Source organism: Periplaneta americana, chromosome 15, assembly GCF_040183065.1.
Source record: "Periplaneta americana isolate PAMFEO1 chromosome 15, P.americana_PAMFEO1_priV1, whole genome shotgun sequence".
Lineage (NCBI taxonomy): Eukaryota > Metazoa > Arthropoda > Insecta > Blattodea > Blattidae > Periplaneta > Periplaneta americana.
The window spans coordinates 43,732,208-43,758,237 of NC_091131.1; the positions used below are offsets into that span (position 1 = coordinate 43,732,208).

The 26,030-nt window shown below is 34.6% G+C and overlaps 1 protein-coding gene and 1 non-coding gene across 3 annotated transcripts in view; one reads left to right on the forward strand and one right to left on the reverse strand.

Moving 5' to 3' along the window:
• The window catches only part of LOC138714831 (scoloptoxin SSD14-like), an 85,562-nt gene that overhangs the window by 48,328 nt on the left and 11,204 nt on the right, over window positions 1-26,030 (reverse strand). The window contains exon 1 of one of the 2 annotated variants that reach the window (XM_069847008.1): window positions 8,204-8,359. The exons of the other annotated variant lie outside the window; for it this stretch is intronic. The gene's annotated coding sequence lies outside the window, so the exon portion shown is untranslated. Of the gene's footprint in view, window positions 1-8,203; window positions 8,360-26,030 lie in introns of those variants that run through there. 2 annotated transcript variants of the gene reach the window in all.
• On the forward strand, window positions 16,783-16,856 carry TRNAS-GCU (transfer RNA serine (anticodon GCU)). Its single transcript has one exon. It is a non-coding gene; the product is annotated as a tRNA-Ser (tRNA).

A 26,030-nucleotide genomic window follows, 5' to 3' on the forward strand; every position in this document is an offset into this window, starting at 1 on the left:
ATAATTAAAATGCGGCCATTTTGGTCCAGAGAGAAATCATTTGGTGCAATGACAATTGATAATTCCTTTAACATGTTTCTTAATTGTTATTACATGCAACCATAGTTTAATGAAGATTGACATATCATTTAGTTTTAATGTGTATAATTTATATTACTTGCTATATGTTTCAAAAGTTACTGTAATAACATTGTAGAATTATGTCCATCTAGAAAAAACTACACTTTCCAATGGTGAAATAATAATTAAACAATTAATTAGTTTCCAATATTACTTCATACAAACACAGAAACATTCTCTGTAGGCTATGTTTAATAGCTTTCGATTGTTGTTGTCCAAGGCCCCTTATAGACGAAGTCATTTGTTTTTATTTCAGTACAGCGCAAGGGTGTTTGAGAATAAGGTGCTTAGGAAAATATTGGGGCTAAGCGGGATGAAGTTACAGGAGAATGGAGAAAGCTACACAACGCAGAACTGCACGCATTGTATTCTTCACCTAACATAATTAGGAACATTAAATCCAGACGTTTGAGATGGGCCGGGCATGTAGCACGTATGGGCGAATCCAGAAATGCATATAGTGTGTTAGTTGGGAGACCGGAGGGAAAAAGACCTTTAGGGAGGCCGAGACGTAGATGGGAAGATAATATTAAAATGGATTTGAGGGAGGTGGGATATGATGATAGAGACTGGATTAATCTTGCACAGGATAGGGACCGATGGCGGGCTTATGTGAGGGCGGCAATGAACCTTCGGGTTCCTTAAAAGCCAGTAAATAAGTAAGTAACAGCGCCTTAGATGGCGTTGTTATTGTAATTTTAAAACTCATTTATCTCATTAAATATCAGTCCTGTCAAAATTTTGTACAGAATAAAACTTATCGGAAATTATTTTTAAAGTAACTTTTGTTATGTAATATTTTTCATTAAAATCAATAATAAGCGAGATATTTCGATTTATTTAATTCAGGCCACCTTATAACCCCCCCTTTTAAATAAAGTATTTTGAATGTCATATAGTCTAAAATCTAAGTTACAACGAACTTAATTTATATTCCAATTTTCATATAAATATGTTCAGCCATTATCGCGTGAAAAGGTAACAAACATCCAGACAGACAGACAGACATACAAACAAAAATTTCAAAAAAGCGATTTTTGGTTTCAGGATGGTTAATTATACATGATAACACCAATTATTTTTGGAAAATCGAAAATTACCAGAAAAGTTTTGGCTACAGATTTATTATTATAGATTTAAAAACGGTGACTTGGAATTACTTCATTTGTTGCAACACAGATAACAAATGTTCAGACATAGGTCGTTACGGTCAGCTGCTCAAGAAGACCGACAGGTTTGGCAAATACGCCGGTTTTTACACAATGAATCATACCCCCATGTGTTAAAATTCTCCAGCGATAGGCGCGCGAATTGACAAATCTGATATCAGGAATATACAAAACTATTGCATAATTTTAACAAGTATACAAGTAATACCAATGTATGTACAGTACTGCAAGTATAAGATTATTCAAAAGCCGGGAAACATTATTTTATTTTCACAGAAACTTTTGTTTCATTGTTGCTGTTATAGTAAATGAAATGAATAAAGAGCAAGATAAGCTGTTCTTGAATGAGTTAATATGTTTTATATATTATTATTATTATTATTATTATTATTATTATTATTATTATTATTATTTATTATTTATTATTATTATTTTTTTTGCAAATTCATACCAGAAAATAATGATTTTGAATCTAAAACTGCGAACTGGCCTTATTGTTACTACGAATGTAATAAAGATTCTAGAGCACTGAGAAGATTCACCTTTCTAAGGCCCAGTTGTACGATCGCGGAATAAGTCTTGGAATAATTATTCGGGGAATAGCCTAATCTATACTAATAATAAATCTGTAGCCGAAATTTTTCTGGTAATTTTCGATTTTCTAAAAATAATTGGTCCTAACATATATAATTAACCACCCTGAAACCGAAAATCGCTTTTTTGAAATTTTTGTTTGTATGTCTGTCTGTCTGTATGTATGTTTGTTACCTTTTCACGCGATAATGGCTGAACGGATTTCGATGAAAATTGGAATATAAATTAAGTTTGTTGTAACTTAGATTTTAGGCTATATGGTATTCAAAATACATTATTTAAAAGGGGGGTTATAAGGAGGCCTGAATTAAATAAATCGAAATATCTCGTTATTATTGATTTTTGTGAAAAATGTTACATAACAAAGGTTCTTTAAAAATAATTTCCGATAAGTTTTATTCCTTGAAAAATGTTGATAGGACTGATATTTAATGAGATAAATGAGTTTTAAAATTAAAATAACTGCCATCTAAGGCCGTGTAATGAATTAAAAAACAAATGACTTCGTCTATAAGGGGCCTTGGACAGCAACAGTCGAAAGCTATGAAAGATAGCCTACAGAGAATGTTTCTGTGTTTGTATGAAGTAATATCAGAAGCTAAATTAACCGATTTGTATAATTAATTATTAATTCATAATAGATGGACATAATGCTCTAATGTTATTACAGTAACTTCTGAGTGAATCGAGGACAGGTAAGATTAAAATAGCTTCTTATGCACAGAAAACTTGATAAGCTATTTTGTACATTCGTTTCCTGTATTTCCTAAAATAATTTTTATGACCAAATGAGTGGTCTCTGGATCAAAATGATCGCATTTTAATTATGCAAATACAATTTAAATTAAGTAACATAATAAACGATTTATCCTTATATCAAACGCGAATGTTCCCTGGATCAAATGTCCTATTTTAATTATGTAATTACTTTATATTTATTTCTAACGGGTGCAGCGGAGCGCACGGGTACGGCTAGTATAGAATAAATAGATATCGTCTTGTATGACTACAGTCTAGTATATATAGTCACGAAGCTCAATACGTAGTAAATATGCATCCATAGATAGTTGCTAACCACTAGGATCGCTAATATCGCCTCATTACAGACAATGCGAAATAGTGCCGGCACAGTCAATTGTTCCTAGCACCCTCACAACTCAAGCTTCGTGACTGTATATACTAGACTGTGGTATGACGTTTGTTTATTCCAAGATTACTTACTCCATATTTAGCTGAATTGGAACAGAGGTTGGCAATATTTTAGATAGTGTTTTGTTCACAACGTACATTCAAAAAACCAACAATTGCTAAAATAATAATAATAGTAAACTGCCCCCCATTGAGGGTAGCCCTTACAGACTCAGTATATCCTCAAAAAATATTATACATATGTAAACATAGATATTAAATTTTAAAGAAGGGAAACATAGAAAGGGCGTGAAAAATTACAATTGCTATTAATGTGGCACCATGTGATTAATTAGGATTTGGCAGGATTTTTTTAACACAATTATCACAATGTCATCCCTCAGAGATGTTGGCAGAGCAAACTGCCGTCGAAATTCTTCGAAAAAAGCTGGTATAGTCCCTCGAGCACCTATGAGCAAGCCGAATACCTCAACGTGAATTAAGGCATATTTCAGCTTGAAATAGTTGACTGTAGGCTCATAGATCGACTTCTTTTCAAGGTAGACCTCGGCTGACTGATAACATTCTACTTCAAAAAGTATCGTGGGGTCCACAATGATGCCCTGTTTAGTGTCAGCATTGTACGCTAAAATATCTACTCGTCCCGTTGACCCATTTTCAGCTAGACGAAGTTTGTTATAAAGAAATGAGTAAAACAAAATCAATTAGAAATAAAAAAAATATGAGATATACGATATATGACTATAAGAACATGCTAGAAAACAAAAAAAAAAAAAAAAACTGATGCCATAACTTCTAAACGAAAAGCCAATGGCACGGGAGTCTACAGCTGGTTATTTTAATGTCGAGACTACTTACAGGAATGCAGAAAGTAACACTGATATTATAATATTGCCTATAAATATGCTTAAAATTTAATTTTAATTATCTAGAAAACTACAATTTATTTACAATGATGAAAATGTGAACTATTTTTACCTATTTGTCATACCTACCAAATCATCATAATTCCAGCACGCTTAAGTAGTGTCCTCTTTAGACTGAATCTTGCCAGAAATAATATCGCCATATTAATTTAATAGATAAAATATATGCCTTATTTTCTTTTGTTTCAAAAATACATTATATGGCAATTCATCACCACTATCAGAGATTCATATCTAATGTTGCTGCCATTTTATATTTTATTCTGTAGATGAAAATTTAACAGCGAGTGAAAGAATGGAATAGCTTATTCGGAAGGAAAATTGAGCATGTAGTACATAGCTTAATAAATTATTGCGAAGAGAGAAAGGTAATATTACCGAATATTAAAAATTAAAACAAGTCAAATATTGTATTTAGTAAGAATTTCGCCTCTGACTGAGGTTTTAGCTGATATGTACAGTACATCTGTTATCGGGTAGTACATCTCACTTAATATGTGTCAGAGGAAAAACAATTGTTTGTATGCGTCTGAAGTCTGATTAGTGTAATATGTAGCTAGTCAGCGATGTATGCATTGGAGAAGGAAAGGAACTGGCCACCCTGGCGTTTTACCCAAGGCATTTTACCTCTGCAATGAACCTTCAATCAGTCACAAAGATGTAGTCATTTAAATAATACGACTAGTAAGAGCAGTGATCGATAAGACTACTCACTATGACTGCGTCCCGGTTTTGACTTTCTAGAGGAAGAGGGCAGAGGATGCGTAGCCTAATTCTTTTGTATACGAACGTACCTGTACCTGCGCTGTGACGTCACATATACTTCGAATCAGGCAACCTCATTCCAGTTTATAGGTAGCTGAATTACGAAGCTATTCATGAATATCCTTATAAAATCTTTGAAACGTAATATTTTCACACCTATCCAATTTTTAACAAATTTTAACTTCTGTTTAATGTTGTATAATAAAAAAATCCTTGTGTCATTATTACACTTACGTAAGAACTTTATATTTAAAATATGAACTGTCAAATGCACAAAACGTTAAACGAACGTTTCACAAATCACAATTAAGGCAGAACTCTAACGAACGGGTGGATACAGAATAAACGAGTTTTCTTTAAGTAGGTTATTTCACGACGTTGTATAAACATATCAGGTTATTTAGCGTCTGAATGGAATAAGGTGATAATGCCAATGAAATGAGTTCGGGGTCCAGCACCGATAGTTACCCAGTATTTGCTCATATTGGGTTGAGGGAAAACCCCGGAAAAACCTCAACCGGTAACTTTCTCCGACCAGAATTCGAACCCGGGCAACCTGGTTTAGCGGTCAGAAGCGCTAAGCATTACTCCACAGATGATTAAGTGAGTTTAAAATCGACAATGCACAATATTTAACATATGCACTGCAAAACTGCCAAACACCCTTTTCAATATGTTTCACAACAAGTTAAATTTCATATTGTGTCAGCTTCATTTCATTACAAGGTCGGGACTAGGCGGTAAGTTTCTTTATAATAAAGATAGCCTTGTTGTAATTCGAACGTAGGACCAAGCACAGGGATTATATTGAAGGAGAGTTAGGAGGACTATGCCTTACGTATATGTAGATTTTGTTACTCTGACAGTGAAAAATTAGAGAAGGGAAAATGATTATGGATTTAAAAATACTTAAATCTGAATATGTCATTAAAAAAAGTTCAAGGGGGGTGGGTTCAAACCCGGTACCCTCCCCCCATTTGCGTATATCATCAACGGCTTTTAAGTAAATTAAACACAGGTGACTTATCTCTTGTTAAAATGAATGAAACTATTATCCCTTACAGTGATGGAGTAAAAAATATAGGAATTTATACGGACAAAAACTTAAGTTGGAATACAAAAAAACACACACGCATGTAAAATAATTTTTATGAAAATTCACACACTAAAAAGAATCCGAAATTTCCTTCCGTTGGTTCTCAAGAAGAATTTAGTGCAGTCGCTCTTGATGCCTCATTTCGATTACTGTGACACACTCTACACTGACCTTAACATGAGACTAACAGACTACAGCGTGTTCATAATGCATGTGTTCGATTTATTTGCAACGTCCGTATATCTGACCGTATCACACCTTCACTAAATATGCTGTCCTGGGTCCGTCTCAAAGAGCGAAGAACTATTCCCTCTCTCACTTTACTCTTCAATATTCTTCAAAACTCTAACCCTAGCTACTGAGCTTCTCGTTTTCAACATTTGTCCTCATATCACGAAATAGATACTCGCTCACAACACCATATCACACAATCCATTCCTAAACACAGAACATCCTTCTACTCTTCATCTTTCACCGTCTCTGGAGCCCATCTTTGGAACTCTCTACCACAACATGTCAGAGACTGGGACATTGTCTAGTTTCAAAAATAAACTAAAATTGCACTTTTTCAATTCAGATTCCTTTCAGTTATAAGCCCTTTTCTCTGCGATAGTTTTGTAAAAATATATATTTCTTTTCCTTCCCCTCCTCTTTTTGTTCTCTTTATCAGCCGATGAATTTATTATCATACCCTTTTTATTGTGAATTTTATTTAATATTCGTATTTCTTTTCTTTCTTATTATTATTTTATTACATTCCATTTTGTTATATTCTTCCTTACGTTTTCCATATTAACTATTTGTACCAAATGAATTGCATTTGCTATATTCCAATGTATTTTACTTCATTTTTTTCTATTATGGTATTATTTTCATGTTGTTTACTGTCTATTTTATTATGCTATTATTATTTTTTTGTAATGTCTTAGTATTCTGTTCTTTAACTAGTTAAATTTTAACTGCTTGTATACTTTGTGACCTGGTAGAATGTAAGAGAAGGCCCTATGGCCTTAACTCTGCCAGTATAAATAAAGAATTATTATTATTATTATTATTATTATTATTATTATTATTATTATTATTATTATTATGTCCCTTTCTGCAATTGCACAAAAATTTAAAAAGATTAATGCACATTTACGGCTTAAGAACTGTAATTTCTGCTGCGCATAGAGATTACACATTCTTTTTATTATTATTATTATTATTATTATTATTATTATTATTATTATTATTATTATTATTATTACCTTATGACAACTTATTGTTAACACCTTAATAATAAAACAAATAAACATATAAAATTATTTACTAACAATACTTACTTACTTACTGGCTTTTAAGGAACCCGGAGGTTCATTGCCGCCCTCACATAAGCCCGCCATTGGCCCATCCTGAGCAAGATTAATCCAGTCTCTATCATCATATCTCACCTCCCTCAAATCCATTTTAATATTATCTTCCCATCTACGTCTCGGCCTCCCTAAAGGTCTTTTTATCTCCGGCCTCCCAACTAACACTCTATATGCATTTCTGGATTCGCCCATACGTGCTATATGACCTGCCCATCTCAAACGTCTGGATTTAATGTTCCTAATTATGTCAGGTGAAGAATACAATGCGTGCAGTTCTGTGTTGTGTAACTTTCTCCATTTTCCTATTACTTCATTCCTCTTAGCCCCATATATTTTCCTAAGAGCCTTATTCTCAAACACCCTTAATCTCTGTTTCTCTCTCAAAGTGAGAGTCCAAGTTTCACAACCATAAAGAACAACCGGTAATATAACTGTTTTATAAATTCTAACTTTCAGATTTTTTTGACAGCAGACTGGATGATAAAAGTTTCTCAACCGAATAATAACAGACATTTCCCATATTTATTCTGTGTTTAATTTCCTCCCGAGTATCATTTATATTTGTTACTGTTGCTCCCAGATATTTGAACTGCTCCACCTCTTCAAAAGATAAATTTCCAATTTTTATATTTCCATTTCGTACAATATTCTCGTCACGAGACATAATCATATACTTTGTCTTTTCGGGATTTACTTCCAAACCTATCTCTTTACTTGCTTCAAGTAAAATTCCCGTGTTTTCCCTAATCGTTTGTGGATTTTCTCCTAACATATTCACGTCATCCGCATAGACAAGCAGCTGATGTAACCCGTTCAATTTCCTAATGGCATACTCTAGAGCAAAGTTAAAAAGTAAAGGTGATAGTGCATCTCCTTGCTTTAGCCCACAGTGAATTGGAAACGCATCTGACAGAAACTGACCTATACGAACTCTGCATATAAAATTATTTATTAACAATGCTGAATTTAGTATGCTCTAATTATGCCACCTGTAGGACGATAATCTGATAGCTTTTATCCAGAGCTTACCTGGAGTGACCAAAAAAGCAGAAGAAATCTCTGATTGGCGAATCTTGAGCATCGAAGCCACATACAGAGTTCTGAAATACGAAGCAACACTTCTTTCGCTACCGCGAGAACTTCACTACTGGGCAAGTGGGGAATTACTTGCTCTCTTCTCTTCCCCGCACTACTCCCCGCCATGCCGGCCGGTTTGACAAGTTATTCAATTGAGCCTACTACTGTACTTACTACAAGCGAGTTTCCTTGTTCCTGTCTGGGCTTTTTATGACAGATTCTCTCGTTCAAGGCCGAAAAAATAAAAACAAAAAGAGAATCGGCATAAATTTAATCGTCATTCAGCTTGAGATTCTGAAGCAGAAGAAGTGTTGTTCAATACATCGTATCGCACTCATCTGACGAATCGCACGGATCAGAAAGAGACCATCTTTGCTGTAATTGTTATGTAACCGCGTTCACTACATCGTATCGCACTCATCGGCTCTTGGCAAATTCTTTCACGTTTCTCGGATGAGCAACTTTTCCGATGCGTGCGATTATGGCCTTCTTTAATAAATCAATTTTATGTTACTGTTATTGTTACTATTATGTTGTGTCATGTTCGGTGTCGTGCAAAAATGGCAGACGAAAAACTTATTTCGCTTGTAGAAAACTACGAAGAATTATACAATTTGAGGCATTCCCATTACAGTAATCAAGTCGCTTCTTACATATATATTATGTAGCCAATATCTCTTTCGTTTCTTCCTCTTCAATTCTTATTCGCTACCACTCATGGATAAGGCCCGTAACACACTTGAAGAGTTTTCGCTTGCGAGAAATGTGTTGCGAGAAAGAGGCGAAGAGCCTTCCTCCACACACTTGGCGAGTTCTCGTTATCACAGATCACACCTCGCTATGATCATCTATGCACTGCCTTCATGCAGAAAGCATTTTCCTGATTATAGTAATCACTCGTTGGGGGAAATGTTATAGGTTATGTATTTACGTATATTGTCGTACTTAAATATATAAGCTGTAAGTATATATACTTTACAAATTACGTACGAACGCTATGTTGAATCTGAATATTCAGATGACGAGGAAATGGAGTTATAAGAACATATTTTGTTAATGGAAAAAAAAAGTAGGCCTAAAATTAAAGCCAGAAATATCTGAAAATCCCATTGTATCTTACGAAAATAAGGGCGAGCTTTCGACACTGGTTTCGATTTGAATGATGATACGTTTAGGCGTTATTTCAGGTTGAATGGACCACAGTTTTTTTGCCATTCATGATATGATACAGGATTCTTTGCTATGTTCTGATTAAAATTATGTAAACTGTAAGATATATAGATACATTATTTCAAATGTTTAATTAATACTATTAAATCTCATCAAAATAAAATATTGCCATATTTATTTTCAAATAATCTGATATTTCTCTCCAGATTTCTTCTTTAAGTTTCGTGTTTTTATAGTTTTCATCCCGTGTATAATATAAATAGGCCTACGGGTGACATCGTACAAGTTCGATAAGTTTCTGACTACAATTATCAGCCATCTTTCCTCGTTTTCAAATAAAAACAATATAATTCATCGCGACCTGTGATATCTTTTTCTACATTCAATCGTCATGAAGAGTATAAATGTCCAACATCTTTGATAAATGTGTCAAGAAAATTCGCTGAGCTAGCGATTCCAGCGAGAAACACGCGCGAGGTTTTTGCCTTGAACGAGAATCTCTTCCAGTGTGTGGACGTCCATTTGAATCCGTGTTATCAATTTTTTAATTTTCTCGCAACACATTTCTCGCTGGCGAAAACTCTGCAAGTGTGTTACGGGCCTTAAGGTAAGCGTTCACTACATCGTATCGCACTCATCGGCTCTTGGCAAATTCTTTCACGTTTCTCGGATGAGCAACTTTTCCGATGCGTGCGATTATGGCCTTCTTTAATAAATCAATTTTATGTTACTATTACTGTTACTATTATGTTGTGCCATGTTCGGTGTCGTGCAAAAATGGCAGACGAAAAACTATTTCGCTTGTAGAAAACTACGAAGAATTATATAATTTGAGGCATTCCCATTACAGTAATCAAGTCGTTTCTTACATATATATTATGTAGCCAATATCTCTTTCGTTTCTTCCTCTTCAATTCTTATTCGCTACCAGTCATGGATAATAGACCTACCTCAAAACTCCTTTGTTTTCAGCAATGTCAATATCGTACGTCATAAGTTTTAAACAGCTGATAGAGAATCCGATGAGTCGATGAGGTAGAGCCGTTACAGTGAACGCACTCCACTTAAAATATCCGTTGCGTGCGATACGATGTAGTGAACGCTTAGCCTTTAAATTCACAAGTTAAAAGGTCCACAGACGGAATGACATGTTGTAGGATACATCGTACAAGAAGATGGAAATAAATTCGTTTAGACATGTCGTTCGTTGTCTTTCCCACAAACGTAATAACTGTAGTTCGACAGATACTACGATGTTACTGATAGCTAAAGATGGTAGATTTACCGAACTACTTGACAAAGATTTAAGACCCTATATATGGCGTGAGCCTTTAGATAACTTCTATTTTTTTTTACAAAAAAAAAAAAAAAAAACACACACACACACACACACTCACGAAAATGTTTCATAAAATGTAATTTCGCAGAACCACATACATTTTGCAGTTTGTATTCAATTTCACATTTTATGGAGGATTAGAAAACTACACTAATATACACTGGTGGCCATAATTCTGGAAACTTTTTGTTTTTGTATTGAATTATTATAACATCTGCATTGATTCACAGATTTATACAAACGAAAATGTTACTCGTGACTGATCCGTTTATTATGGGAAGATCTAAATATTCATTTCAGATTTCATTATCATTTCACATTATTTACTGTATTAATTATTATTACTCGACAAATCTGTCTCACATCTCTTGGACTTACTTTAGGTTTTCTATCAGTCCTAGGTGTTGTTTTACAAGATTTTGTGGATTTGTACTTCTGCCATACCTTTTGGACGCCAGACACTATAGCACCATTACCAAGTTTTCTTGCAATATCCTTGAATGTATAGCCTTCTTTTCGAAGTGTGACTGCCCTAGAACGTTTCCAATCCTTTCGTGGAGCCATTGAGATAAAATGATCAATAAAGTTTGTTGTAAAGCAATCAGGTGTTCACCTAACGAAATCTTAAGTCAGACTAATGATAGAAACGCACTAATAATGTCCATATTTTATGCCACGAGTGCTCAACAATGCTTCTACTGATCAACAATAATCTTAAAATCAACGATGGACCAGTTTTTATTACAGTAAATAATGGGAAATTATAATGAAGTCTAAAATTAATATTTAGATCTTAAACGACTATAACATAATTTTCCAAATAGTAATGAGTATTTATTGTTAAAATATTCAGGATTTAATATAATACCTTTATTACAACCCCAAAATTAACGGGTCAGTCAAGAATAACATTTTCAATTATTCGTGAATCAATACAAATTTTATAATAATCCAGTACAAAAAAAGTTTCCAGAATTATGGCCACCAGTGTACTTAACATGCTTTTATATATAAAATTAATTATTTTGACAGCATTTTGGCACATTTCCCCATTTATCGTTACAGCGAAAATCTACCATCTCTACTGATCGCTAAAATGTGAACATTTTCATGTCGGTGGTGTTTGCGGAGTAGACGGGGATGGAAAAACTATTATCAGTGTACTACCACAGACTACTATATACAGTCACGAAGCTTGGGGTGATTTTTTGCATTTCTCGCGATAGTTGCTAGCCGCTTGGAGCGTTGTGAGTACTAGGAACAATAAAGTACTGTGTCACTGCCATCGTGATCTAATACAGGCCGTAAGGCAGACCATGTGACTCGCTTAACCCGATCATGAAGGGCGGCGTTTCAACCATATAAATTAATTTGGGATGCATAAAGAGTAACATATATTTCTCTAAAATGTAGTGTAATTGCATTAATAAAATTTAAAACAATGATTAGGAGACACTTCAGACCTAATTCCTTGCGAGTTAAGGTGTAATATTATTTTTGGGGTGAAAATTACGTTGTTCGTATGTGTAATACCTGCCTTTATTTCGATTAAATATTGCGAAATTCTTGTACATTAATTTATGCACGATTATTTGTCTGCATTTTAATACTACAATTGAGTACTGAATTATTGTCTTTATCTACTACCTGAGAGACGAAGTAACACAATCGTAACTAATTTCATAGGAGTGGTATGGTAAATTTTCTGTCTACAATTAAGGAAGGAAGATGTGCTAAATTAAAATCACAATATAAATTCGTTTTTATTGAACCTCAAAATAGCTTCCATTCTAAACTATGTTGATGCGAACAGATTATGTTAACACGTAAAATTCTCTTCACATTAAAATAACACAGTTTCGTAATTATTTCTGCAACATATTACGCAACAAAAAGTAAACGGAACTTATGGATACATTACACTAAATAAAACTACCAATGATACGCAATAAAGTTAAAATATAATATTTCACTGAGCTCCATACACTGAAATAGAAAACCCGAACATACATTACAGCCTGGTCTAGATCGAAAAGGCATTGACTGTGCCGTATTTCGCTTTGTTGTGAAAAGTTGTAAACTGTGAAATGTTCGTTATCGGTTGTAATACTGTAAATGGCTAAAATACAATAATTTGAATAATAATATGGGACAAGAAGGCGTTTGTGGTACTATAAATATTGTAAGAAAAAGAGGTCAGAGTTATCCTTCTTCCGAAATATCCAGGAAGGTGAGTTTATAAAATATAATATATACTTTATGAAAATAATATATAAACCTTATGTATTTCATATTTCAATAGTGGAAGGAAAGTGTTAATTTTTTCAAAAGAATACGATATCGAAAGTACAATACATTTTATCGTCTGCTGGGGACAGGGTCTGTGATGAGGCGATAGTAGCGATCCTGGTGGTTAGCAACTATCTATGGATGCGTATTTCAACTGTCTATGTTTGCATATTTAGTAAGTATTGAGCTTCGTGACCGTATACTAGACTGTGGTACTACCTTACTTACTTACTTACTTACTTACTTACTGGCTTTTAAGGAACCCGGAGGTTCATTGCCGCCCTCACATAAGCCCGCCATTGGTCCCTATCCTGAGCAAGATTAATCCAGTCTCTATCATCATATCCCACCTCCCTCAAATCCATTTTAATATTATCTTCCCACCTACGTCTCAGCCTCCCCAAAGGTCTTTTTCTCTCCGGCCTCCCAACTAACATTCTATATGCATTTCTGGATTCGCCCATACGTGCTACATGTCCTGCCCATCTCAAACGTCTGGATTTTATGTTCCTAATTATGTCAGGTGAAGAATACAATACGTGCAGCTCTGCGTTGTGTAACTTTCTCCATTCTCCTGTAACTTCATCCCTCTTAGCCCCAAATACTTTCCTAAGAACCTTATTCTCAAACACCCTCAATCTCTGTTCCTCTCTCAAAGTGAGAGTCCAAGTTTCACAACCATACAGAACAACCGGTAATATAACTGTTTTATAAATTCTAACTTTGACAGAAGACTAGACGACAAAAGCTTCTCAACCGAATAATAACACGCATTTCCCATATTTATTCTGCGTTTAATTTCCTCCCGAGTGTAATTTATATTTGTCACTGTTGCTCCAAGATATTTGAATTTTTCCACCTCTTCGAAAGATAAATCTCCAATTTTTATAGTTCCATTTCGTACAATATTCTGGTCACGAGACATAATCATATACGTAGTCTTTTCGGGATTTACTTCAAACTCTATCGCTTTACTTGCTTCAACTAGAATTTCCGCGTTTTCCCCAATCGTTTGTGGATTTTCTCCTAGCATATTCACGTCTTCCGCATAGACAAGAAGCTGATGTAACCCGTTCAACTCCAAACCCTATTATCCTGAACTTTCCTAATGGTCCTCCAGCTTGGGGGTTGGGCGAAGGGCTAACAACCCATCACCGTAAAAAAACAGCTTGTTACGAAACCTAACAGTAAGCCTGTGGTACTACCATGCCATCAAATAAGAAAAAAGCTACGATTCTTGCGGTAGTGCTTTGTGAGATGATATTGAAGGGAAGAAAAAGAAAAGAACGAAGTGTTGCAAGGACAGATTGTTAAAATAGTAATATACGTTACAAGAGCGGTATGTTGACATTTTCAAGGTCGAGGGAAAAGATTGAAAAAGCGAAACGTAGTTGAGCTTTTTTAATTTCCGAGAACATGAAAACAAACATACCGCTCGTGTATCGTACATTATTTTATGCGAAGATCGTTTATTACATACCTGAAAGACGAATTTCTAATTAGTTGCAATGAAATCTCCATCTTGGTTTCTGTTCAATGATGGCAACTTCGGAAAACCAAAATATCTTTCTTCAACATTGTTGCTATAAAATGTTTTCTGTGTTTACTATACTCCAGTAGGCCGTGATATACGTCTGTCTTTTTTTTCCCCCCAGTCTATAAATGCGAACTTAAAACAAACGGTAAGGTTATGTAATGATTTATTTTTTATTTTAATATTTTAACAATATTATTTATATAACATATTTCAGTAATATCATCGGCATCTGGAGTCTTGTTGATTTTTTCACGGCTTCCTTAATGTTACTTGTATCAGGAATGCAATAAGTTTCGTGGAGTAGTAGACTTTACTTAATTTTTGCAAATATTTAAAAACAATAATTAACATTGCAATTTAGGTGAAACTGCAGTGGTAAGTTTCCAATTTATAATTATTACTATGTTAAACGTCTCTAAAAATAATATGTTAAAAGCCTAAAGCAGTAAAATGAATGCCGCGCTTAAGTGGTAAGAAGAGGGAAATTGTTATGTGTGTTACGTTGGGAATACTAAATGTGGTATTTCACACTTACCGCGTATTGGTTCTGTGCGGAAAACAAGCAAATACGCACGATCTCGCACAAAGAAATATGTACTCTAATATGACTTTACTATGAAAGTTACGTGAAAATGAACGTGTTGATTAGAAATATTATCCAGAATGGATAGTGAAACATTCAACGCTTTATTGAACTTAGCAAGAGACAAAATTACGAAGCAAAATATGACAACGAGGGTATTATATATTTATTACTATACAGATTACTGTGCATTGCCCCGTCTTTCGCTATATGTCCTGGGAACTGAATGTCCCCAGTGGGCAGAGCTGCGCTAGATAACCATAGCAGTTGATAAAGCGTCGTAAAATAACCGAATTAAAAAGATTTGTTATAATACATTCGTTACTGGAGGTACGTTAACAGAAAGCCACAATTTAGGGTCGATTTCTAAAACGAGGTCTAGACCACGGCCATAGCTTTAAACCTCGTTTGGACTTATAAAACGATGTCTTTTTCATTTTTCTGAGCCATGGCTCAAAACCATGGTCTGAAGCGGTGACCACGGCTGGGGTAGGTTTAAAACCTCGGCTTCCTGTGTACAAGATGGAGACAGATGATCAGCTGGGTGATTATAGAAGGAAAATTTGTGTCTACGAGTATTAAATCTCCGGATTAGAGTGATGAGAGACAGGAATAATCCTTTGTAACTATATAACGACGATAATTTCAGGCAAATATTTCGATTTTCGAAGGAATCAACGCAAAACTTAGCAAGAATGCTAAATAATAATCTGCAACGAAATGCAAGAGGCGGCAGGTTGACCATTTTTTACACGTTCTTGTTGCTTCGAGGGAAGTAAGATATAATATTTTATATTAATTATACCTTTATGTCTATAAAACGATATAACTTAATTTTTAGACTTTATAGTAGTTTTGGACATTATATTTAATACTCGAAAATGACGTGAGCGTACAGAAATATGAAGCAAACGTGATTTTGTTTTTTTTTTATTTTAAGTTTTATGCTACTAGGGTTTTCAACGTAGTAGGCCTATTATTATATATGAAAATAGTACCACACTACATTTTAGTTTCAATTGTTTTATTCCAGTTAATATTTAGGTTATTAATTCCTTAGAACCGGATTTTCAGGTAGTTAATGTTGGTAGTAGTTATGAACAAATGATAAAAAATAACATAAATGCTCGATTTGTGCTAATTATTTGGATAATTTCATTCTGGTACCTAAAAATCCGATCCCTATTAAATACTAAGTAATGCTAGTATTTTAACGCACATATATTCTGTAAATTAGTAGACATAACAATACCTTAGCTGAGAACAAAAGAATGTGACACTGCAATTCAATAAAAATATTAATCCCGATGTTCATTTCTTTCTAATATCGACGTTTACAGGAATAAAAATCGATTCTTAGCTGCGTTGCCATATATAAAACCCTCGAACCTCGATTTCTTCTCAAGCCGCGTCTCGACTTCGTTTTAGAAATCGCATAAGGATTCAGACCTCGATCGGGGTTTAAAATTCGGGGTTTGGAACTACGATTTCGTCCGTGTTTTAGAAATCGACACAGTAATTGTGTGCACTCACAGTTGAGTTCTGGCGTCTTGTCAGCTCATGTGAGTTGTGAGGATATAAAAGGAAAAATTGTAACGGTTGTCGTGTATAGTTCCTGGGGTAGCTCAGTCGGTAGAGCGTTCGCGCGCTAAGCGAAGGGTCCCGGGATCGATACCCGGCCCCGGAACAATTTTTCCTTGAAATTATTCAAACCTGCTTTACAGGGAGCTACTACCTGAAAGCCAGATTTGTATAAAAAGAAAAACATCTGTTGGTGAAACAGATATGAACAGAGCATATGAATCAGTTTTAACATAATTACACAACTCATAGATATCGAAAGCTCTGCGAATAGGCTTATTATTATTATTGTTATTATTATTATTATTATTATTATTATTGTTATTATTATTATTATTATTATTATTATTATTATTATTATTATTATTAGTCTATTATTTACTAATATTTGACGAGGAAGATGGAAGGTTACCAACCACACTTGCAGCTACAGGATGCTGTGACTCCTACTCCCACTTGTTTATCGCCGGTCGTAGTGACGTAACTTCCTTTCCTTGTTCGTGATAGGATACCGCAAACAAAGCGCATACATGAGCATTCTTGTTGCCGGGAAGTGCACAAGGAAAACTGTGTATCTATACGATAAGATACAAAACAATACACAACAATTAAATGTTTACTATGTAGACCGTGGATTTTTAGGTCCTAAAAATGTGTGTTTAGATGCCTGAAATAAGCTCTTTCAGTACCTCATTCAGCTATGCAGATGACGTGAATATGTTAAGAGAAAATCCACAATACGGGAATTTTACTTGTAGCAAGTAAAGAAATAGGTTTGGAAGTAAATCCCGAAAAGACAAAGTATATGATTATGTCTCGTGACGAGAATATTGTACGAAATGGAAATATAAAAATTGGAAATTTATCCTTTGAAGACATGGAAAAATTCAAATACCTCGGAGTAACAATAACAAAAATATAAATGATACTCAGGAGGAAATTAAACACAGAATAAAAATGGGAAATGCCGGTTATTATTCGGTTGAGAAGTTTTATCATACAGGCTCTTGTCAAAAAATCTTAAAGTTAGAATTTATAAAACAGTTATATTAACGGTTGTTCTTTATGGTTGTGAAACTTGGACTCTCACTTTGAGAGAGGAACATAGGTTAAGGTGTTTGAGAATAAGGTGCTTAGGAAAATATTTGGGGCTAAGAGGTATGAAGTTACAAGAGAACGGAGAAAGTTACACAACACAGAACTGCACGCATTGTATTCTTCACCTGACATAATTAGGAACATTAAATCCAGACGTTTGAGATGGGCACGTAATGTAGCACGTATGGGCGAATCCAGAAATGCATATAGAGTGTTAGTTAGGAGGCCGGAGAGAAAAAGACCTTTAGGGAGGCCGAGACGTAGATGGAAAGATAATATTAAAATGGATTTGAGGGAGGTGGGATATGATGATAGAGACTGGATTAATCTTGCTCAGGATAGGGACCAATGGCGGGCTTATGTGAGGGCGGCAATGAACCTCCGGGTTCCTTAAAAGCCAGTAAGTAAGTAAGAGAAAACGTTTGGAGGTTGTCGGTGAAAATCAGTTTATAAGAAGAAATAAACCGCTCTACATCAACAGATGCGATGGGGGCATGCTTAAATTTCGGAACATGTTTAACTGGAATTTTGCAATCAACTACACCGGATTTCCCCACAAGAATATCTGCTGCTGCACACAGCCCATTCAGGCACTTGCTCTTTTCTAAAATGTTCTCCATTTTTGTACACACTTTTTCTTCCACATCCCCTGGCTCTTTCTTGATTTTTTATTTGAACTCCTCCAGTAAAGCCATGTTTTCATAGATAGGTCCTTCCAATTCTGAAATGATTGCCACAAGAAACGTATGTAATGTAAGCCAAATCACGGGGGATGGAGGGATCTTCGAGTAACTGGTTTTTCCGAAGTGACACAAGCAGTATCCTCGAGTAGATTTTTTACGACTTTCTGGATCTTCTCTAAATTTTTAGGTATATGGATAGATTCCAGTCTAACATGGGAAAAGCATATACAACATCTAACTGAGAAGCTGAGTCGCTTATGTTATGCTTTTCGAGTCCTTGCGAAGATATCATCCATGGAACTTTTAATATCAGTCTATTTTGGATATGTTCATTCAGTACTATCATATGGCATTATTACCTGGGAATCTTCACCAAAAGTGACACAAGTCCTCGAATTGCAGAAAAGAATACTCAAAATCGTTAAAAAAGTTCCTATTCGGACTGAAAGTATAAAAATTTTCAGAGAACTAAAAATCTTACCTGTACCCTGCATATATATTTTAGAAACAGTGTGCTTTATTCATCAAAACATAGATTCCTTTAAAACAAATTCAACCTATCATGCGTATAACACCAGAACATCCCAAAAAATACATCTGAATTACCACAGGCTTAACAGAAGTCTTAACAGCATATCGCATAGAGACAGCAATTTATATAATAAACTTCCACAGAAAATCAAAGAACTTAACATAAGAAAATTAAAAAAAGAGGTAAAGTACATTTTATTAAAACATATGCCATTTTGCACAAATGAATACCTAAATTTAAAATTTTAGAATTTAACGTTTCTTGATACTGCCCTTGACCATTCATGTTTCAGGTAACTCAGAGTTGAAGAAAAGACAGGGAAAAGCAAAAAGAGAAGATACTAGATAGAACAGTGGAGACTGAAGATCAAGCTTGTCTTATATATATATATATATATATATATATATATATATATATATATATATTTTTTTTCTTTTATTCTCTCTTTTTTTTTTTTTGCATGTCACTTAATATTAAACTGTTAAATTTATTTAGAATTAAGTCAATTTTTGTATTATATTGTATGTTATGTTATTTTTTTTTGTGTACTGACGACGCCATGAATGCTTGTAATTATATTCGGCTAATAAAGATCTAATCTAATCTAATCTAATCTAATCTAATCAGGAAATTTTCACTGTAGTACTCTGCTGCTTTTAACCATATACCCCATCGAGTAAGAACTGGTTGAGGTGGCAGAGGAATATCTGAAAGCTCTTCTCTGACAGCCTTGACGGTGCCTTAACGAAAACTTTCTTCACTGTAGAGATTAATTTATTGGCCGTAAGAAATTACACCTTTCTTGTTCTGGTACGCGGTTCATACAATGGGCAAGGCACGTAACATAAAAGTATATACTTACTTACTTACTTACTGGCTTTTAAGGAACCCGGAGGTTCATTGCCACCCTCACATAAGCCCGCCATTGGTCCCTATCCTGAGCAAGATTAATCCATTCTCTATCATCATATCCCACCTCCCTCAAATCCATTTTAATATTATCTTCCCATCTACGTCTCGGCCACCCTAGAGGTCTTTTTCCCTCCGGCCTCCCAACTAACACTCTATATGCATTTCTGGATTCGCCCATACGTGCTACATTACGTGCCCATCTCAAACGTCTGGATTTAATGTTCCTAATTATGTCAGGTGAAGAATACAATGCGTGCAGTTCTGTGTTGTGTAACTTTCTCCATTCTCCTGTAACTTCATCCCTATTAACCCCAAATATTTTCCTGAGAACCTTATTCTCAAAAACCCTTAACCTATGTTCCTCTCTCAACGTGAGAGTCCAAGTTTCACAACCATAAAGAACAACCGGTAATATAAATGTTTTATAAATTCTAACTTTCAGATTTTTTGACAGCAGACTGGATGATAAAAGATTCTCAACCGAGTAATAACAGGAATTTCCTATATTTATTCTGTGTTTAATTTCCTCCCGAGTATCATTTATATTTCTTACTGTTGCTCCAAGTTATTTGAACTTCTCCACCTCTTCGAAAGATAAATTTCCAATTTTTATATTGCCACAATATTTCCGTCACGAGACATAATCATATACTTTGTCTTTTCAGGATTTACTTCCAAACCTATTTCTTTACTTGCTTCCAGTAAAATCCTAGTGTTTTCCCTAATCATTTGTGGATTTTCTCCTAACATATTTATGTCATCCGCATAGACAAGCAGCTGATGTAACCCGTTCAATTCCAAACCCGCTCTGTTATCCTGGACTTTCCTAATGGCATACTCTAGAGCAAAGTTAAAAAGTAAAGGTGATAGTGCATCTCCTTGCTTTAGCCCACAGTGAATTGGAAATGCATCTGACAGAAATGGACCTATACGGACTCTGCTGTAAGTTTCACTGAGACACATTTTAATTAATCGAACTAGTTTCTTGGGAATACCAAATTCAATAAGAATATCATATAAAACTTCTCTCTTAACCGAGTCATAAGTCATATGCCTTTTTGAAATCTATGAATAACTAATGCACTGTGTATGTATATATATATATATATATATATATATATATATATATATATCGATGACAACTTTTGTTGACTAGTTTCTGTCTGTGGGCTATCCTCAGTACTGGGTGGTCTTCGCGCCTTCTGGTTGTGTTTCCTGTGGGAGTGCGTTTGTGTAGTGTATAGTCCGGATCAGCTTACTTCATACCCAAGGGTGAAACCTAACCATTTTTCCCCCATTACTATATTATATGCTAGTGGATTGTGGTGATTTTATAGTTTGCAGGTTGAATTTTCTTTTGCCGACTTCGTTTCGAATTTTGATACTGATAAATACTACAAATGGTAGTGATTTTGTAACTAGTATGTTGGCAGCTGAGACAAATATCGACAATATTTGTCGGTTCTGGAGTTCCATGAAATTAAAATTGTACTATATTTCTGAGCCGGTTGCTGGAAGCTAGTGCAATTTGAACACACTAATAATTAATTAAATTAATACATAATAGTTATTTTATGTGTTGCATTGTGGTTATAATTCAAGACTATAGTCAGGTAAGTTTTCGGAGTTAGTACTAATAATTTCATGTGGTCAAACAAAATACATTTTTAGGTTAGGTCTCGTGAATCAATTGTTTAGTCAAACCAATGAATTTAGTATTGCCAGACAAAATATGTTGATCCCTTTCCCGTATAGTTTGCCTACGAAAATATATTACTAATTATTGAATTATTTAGAATAACCTTCCAACATAAAGGTAAAGTACGGTAAGTAAATAAGTAATTTAGTACGTAGGATCGTGTGATATCTGGTAACAGTTGGCGACACTGACAAGACGGCAATATTTGCTGTTTAGGAACTGTTCTTATGTGACCCTCACTATAGCTAATGTGGAGTCAAAAAGTGTGTGTTCTGAAATTGAGTTGTGTGTTGAGAATTTGATGCGAGTGTGTTTATGTGTGCCTGTATATTTCGTATTGTTCTAGTGTATTTAGTTTCTGGTTTTTCGGTTGGAGATGTAGAATTTCCATGTCTGTGTTTATGTTGCTGTAGGTGTGGTTGGTATTTGTGATGTGTTCTACGTATGTGGAAGTGCTATGTGATTTGATTATGGCTGTGATGTGTTCTTTGTAACGTGTTTGAAATGACCTGTCTGTCTGTTGTATTTAGAAGTTGTTGCAGGTATTGCATTTGAGTTTGTATACACCTGTGTGGTTGTATTTGTTTGTTTGACTCCACATTATACTACACAAACACACCCCCACAGGAAACGCAATCAGAAGGCGCAAAGACCGCCCAGTTCTGAGGATAGCCCACAGGATGAAAACAGTCAACAAGGTAACCTAGTTAATTAACACGTGAAAGCATATATAAACTTTATATTCCGAAATAAAAGGATAGAGCACTCTAAGCAATGCCATTGGAGCAACCATGTACGCCGCAGCATCTGTGTATGCGAGTAGCACTATTGTTTTCGTCAACATTTAGTTGGATAATGTACTTTCAGTCCATTAAGGCGCGTCTCCACTATTAAACATTTAACAACAACATGTTAAATGTTAAATTGTTTACCGTTAACATCCCAACATGTTGAGTGAACATGTTAATGCTAATTTCATTTAACACTTTGTCCACACTGTTAAACATGTTAAACTTGACTTTATTTGCGTAGTCCGCCATAAACAGTCTATGAGATTTTAATAGAGATAGTGTTTTATTTTCAAACCTTGGACAATGGACTCAGATGATATGACTTTTGTAATTGCCTCTATTGCTTGTTACAAGGCTTTGAAAAGGAAGAAAATGAGAATGTGGATGCAGCAATATCTTAGTAAAAGACACTATGCAGGATACATTCTAAACGAGCTTAAAGTTGAATACAGTATCGATTTGAATTCAAAAACTTGCTGAGAATGTCAGAACACGATTTTAATAAAGTGATGCAAAAATACTTCCGTTACATCAAAGAAATACACAATTTAAGAGCAGCCATTTCATCTCAATTAAAAAAATTACAGCGCGATTGATTATCATAGGACCTACGACATGATAGATGTTAAAGGAGTGGGTAATAGGCCTATTCTTTCCGAAGTTCTAGGAACGTTAACATACATCACCAAATACGACGATTGCTGACGCCAACATAGCATTAACGTTTAGCGTACGACGAGAGTGCGAAAACTCTCTATTGGTATTCTCGAGAACAGTTAAATAATAATTCCAGTTCTCTAAAACAGTCGGCCTTAGTTTTGCCCGTGTATTCTTTTGCAGATACATCCCACAAATAAGGCCTTTCCATCAGTGCATTAATTTTATTCTAATGCATTTTCTTTCGTCCACTCCATTAAATCGAACAACTTACAGCTAACACCAAGGACCAATGATAGTATAAAAATGATCAAGATACGCGCCACAAAATCGGAACTTATAGTTGTTGCTATGGAAACTGTACGAACTTTGCCGAACTGTACCGACGCTGCACGAGCAAATGAATTGACTTGTCATGTTTTCCATTTCTGCTGGAAAACACGCCAACATGTTAAAAGTGTTAAATTCAACATACTTAGTTAACATGTTAAGTCAATTGAGACTTGAAATGTCCATATACATGTTAAATTCAACATGTTATATTTAACATGTTGTTGTTAAATGTTTAATAGTGGAGACGCGCCTTTATGGATAAATAGTGCGATTGTTTCCCGGTTTGTCTTAGGAAGTTGCTTTGTGCATATCAGGTAGGCCTAAGCTCGGGTTGGTGCATCTGGATTCAGTTTCCCGACAACTAAATTCGCAATGTATCGACCAAGATCGTCAGTAGTTTCGTCAACTGATATCCAAATATATGATTTTCCAATATTTTGTCAGATTCTGTTTATTGCATAATTGTGGGTTTAATCCAAGTAGCTATTTTTTTAACACTGTCGACTTACGATGGGAGTATTGGTGGCAGTATTTTTCAAGAATGACTTTTAATATTGGATTTTCCAGTTTCCGGAATGGAAGTTATCCGTCATAATGGGATGTCATAAGTCGCTGTAAAACGTATTCTTTTTGCTGCATTCTTCAGATGATTGTGTCAAAAGAGTTTAATATACAATTTTTTTGTTAGAATCGTCAGAACTTATCGTATACAATGTTATGGTTAAGTACACAAATGCTATTTGCACGTATGTGCAAATAGCATCGGACTTCAAAATGGTTTTCAGATTCAAAAGAGTTTACTTAAGATTAGATTTGTGTTCGGCGTGTGTCTTACGTAACGCTCCTTGTGTATACTGAATTTAATGGGACTTTTCAACACTTGAAACCTAAAAAAAAGTGGATCCTATATAGAGTACAGGCAGTAAACTATTTCATAATTAATTCTGATAAATTGAAATTAATATCATCTGCTTCATATTTGCTTATTTTAATATTAGGCCTAACGCATTCATCTAATAATGTCGTGAAAAGAAAATCGTTAACTCCGAAGTCAAGAAATAGCTACGAAAAAATTAAACATAACTAACCTCTCTGTTACATACTTGGTAGAATATACTTTTTTCCATCTTTACACGGCCTGCTTTGGAACTGGCTACTTTTGAGTTTGTCAGTTGTCACCACTGCACTGACTTGAAAACTGAACTCAACTAAAGAAAAGACTGTTACATACTGTACAATTGGATACTGAATTTCGAAATTCTTAGCGTATTTAAATTACCAAACTGTTGGTTGCGCCCATTGTTGTGAGTAAAGTTGGCTAGATTCAGACAGTCAATAATAGAAGTCGCTCCTCCACACAGAGAAAGAGGGGGGGAGGGAGAGAGAAAAAAGCCTTGTTGTAGTTATTGCAACGTATAACTTGTATTTTTTACATAGCACTTCACAAACAGGGGAAAAAATTAAAATTTTACAGTATAGTTTTAAATAGGCAAAAATTGGCAAAAAGTCAAAATAGGCTGCTTCAGGCACTCTCAAATAGCATTTTTAAGCACAAATGTTCATGAAACGTATAAGTCCCAAAACTATACATTATCAATAGAAAAAAATACTTTTTCATTGATTCTGGTCCACGTTAACACTTGTTTAAAAACTTAAAATTGTTTAACGACTCGTTAAAAGTGTTAAAATTTTTAAAAAAGGTTATGTACCTTAGACAGACGGCCCGTTTCGACGCCGGTTCTGCGTCATCTTCAGTGTCTTACGAACCACTGTTGTTCCTGCTGATCTTGAATTCTGCCATTTGCATTCGTCAGTTGTAGGGGTGGGGGTGTGTTGTTTGTGTGCTATGTATCATGATGTCGAATTATGTGTGGGTATTGAACTGTAATTGTGCATTAAGTATATGTTTGTATACTTCGTATTGTTCTAAGATGTTTAACTGTGGAATTTTTGGTGTGATGTGTAGAATTTCCATATCTGTTTTTATATTATTGTTGATAATATGTTCTGCGTAATTTGATGTGATGTATGGTTTGGTTATAGCTTTAATGTGTTCTTTATATCTTGTTTGAAAGCTTCTTCCTATCTGTCCTATGTAAAAATGTGGGCAACTATTCCATTTTAGTTTTGTATTGTATTGTATTTATTAACATTCCATGGTATTCATACATGCTTACAGCTAGAATATGGAACAAGTCTAAAAACTTAATATTATTATAAAATCTTAATTTATAGTCACAGTCTAGATGAAATATATACAGACGAGATTTACAATATAGTCTACTAGTACAACACAAAGTTTTAGTATCAATTTCATGAAGTGTTATTGAATGTCATGAATTCACCTACAGAATAGAAGGCGTGAGAAATTAGGTACTTCTTTAATTTGGCCCCAAATAATTTTATGTTTTGAGTTTCATTTTTTATATCGATAGGGAGGCTATTAAAAATTTTTACTGCCATATAACGCACTCCTTTTTGATAGCACGATAGACTTGCCGATGGAGTATGAAAGTCATTTTTTGACGTTTATTTTTGCTATGAACTGTTGAATTAGGGTAAACCCCAGTTTAAA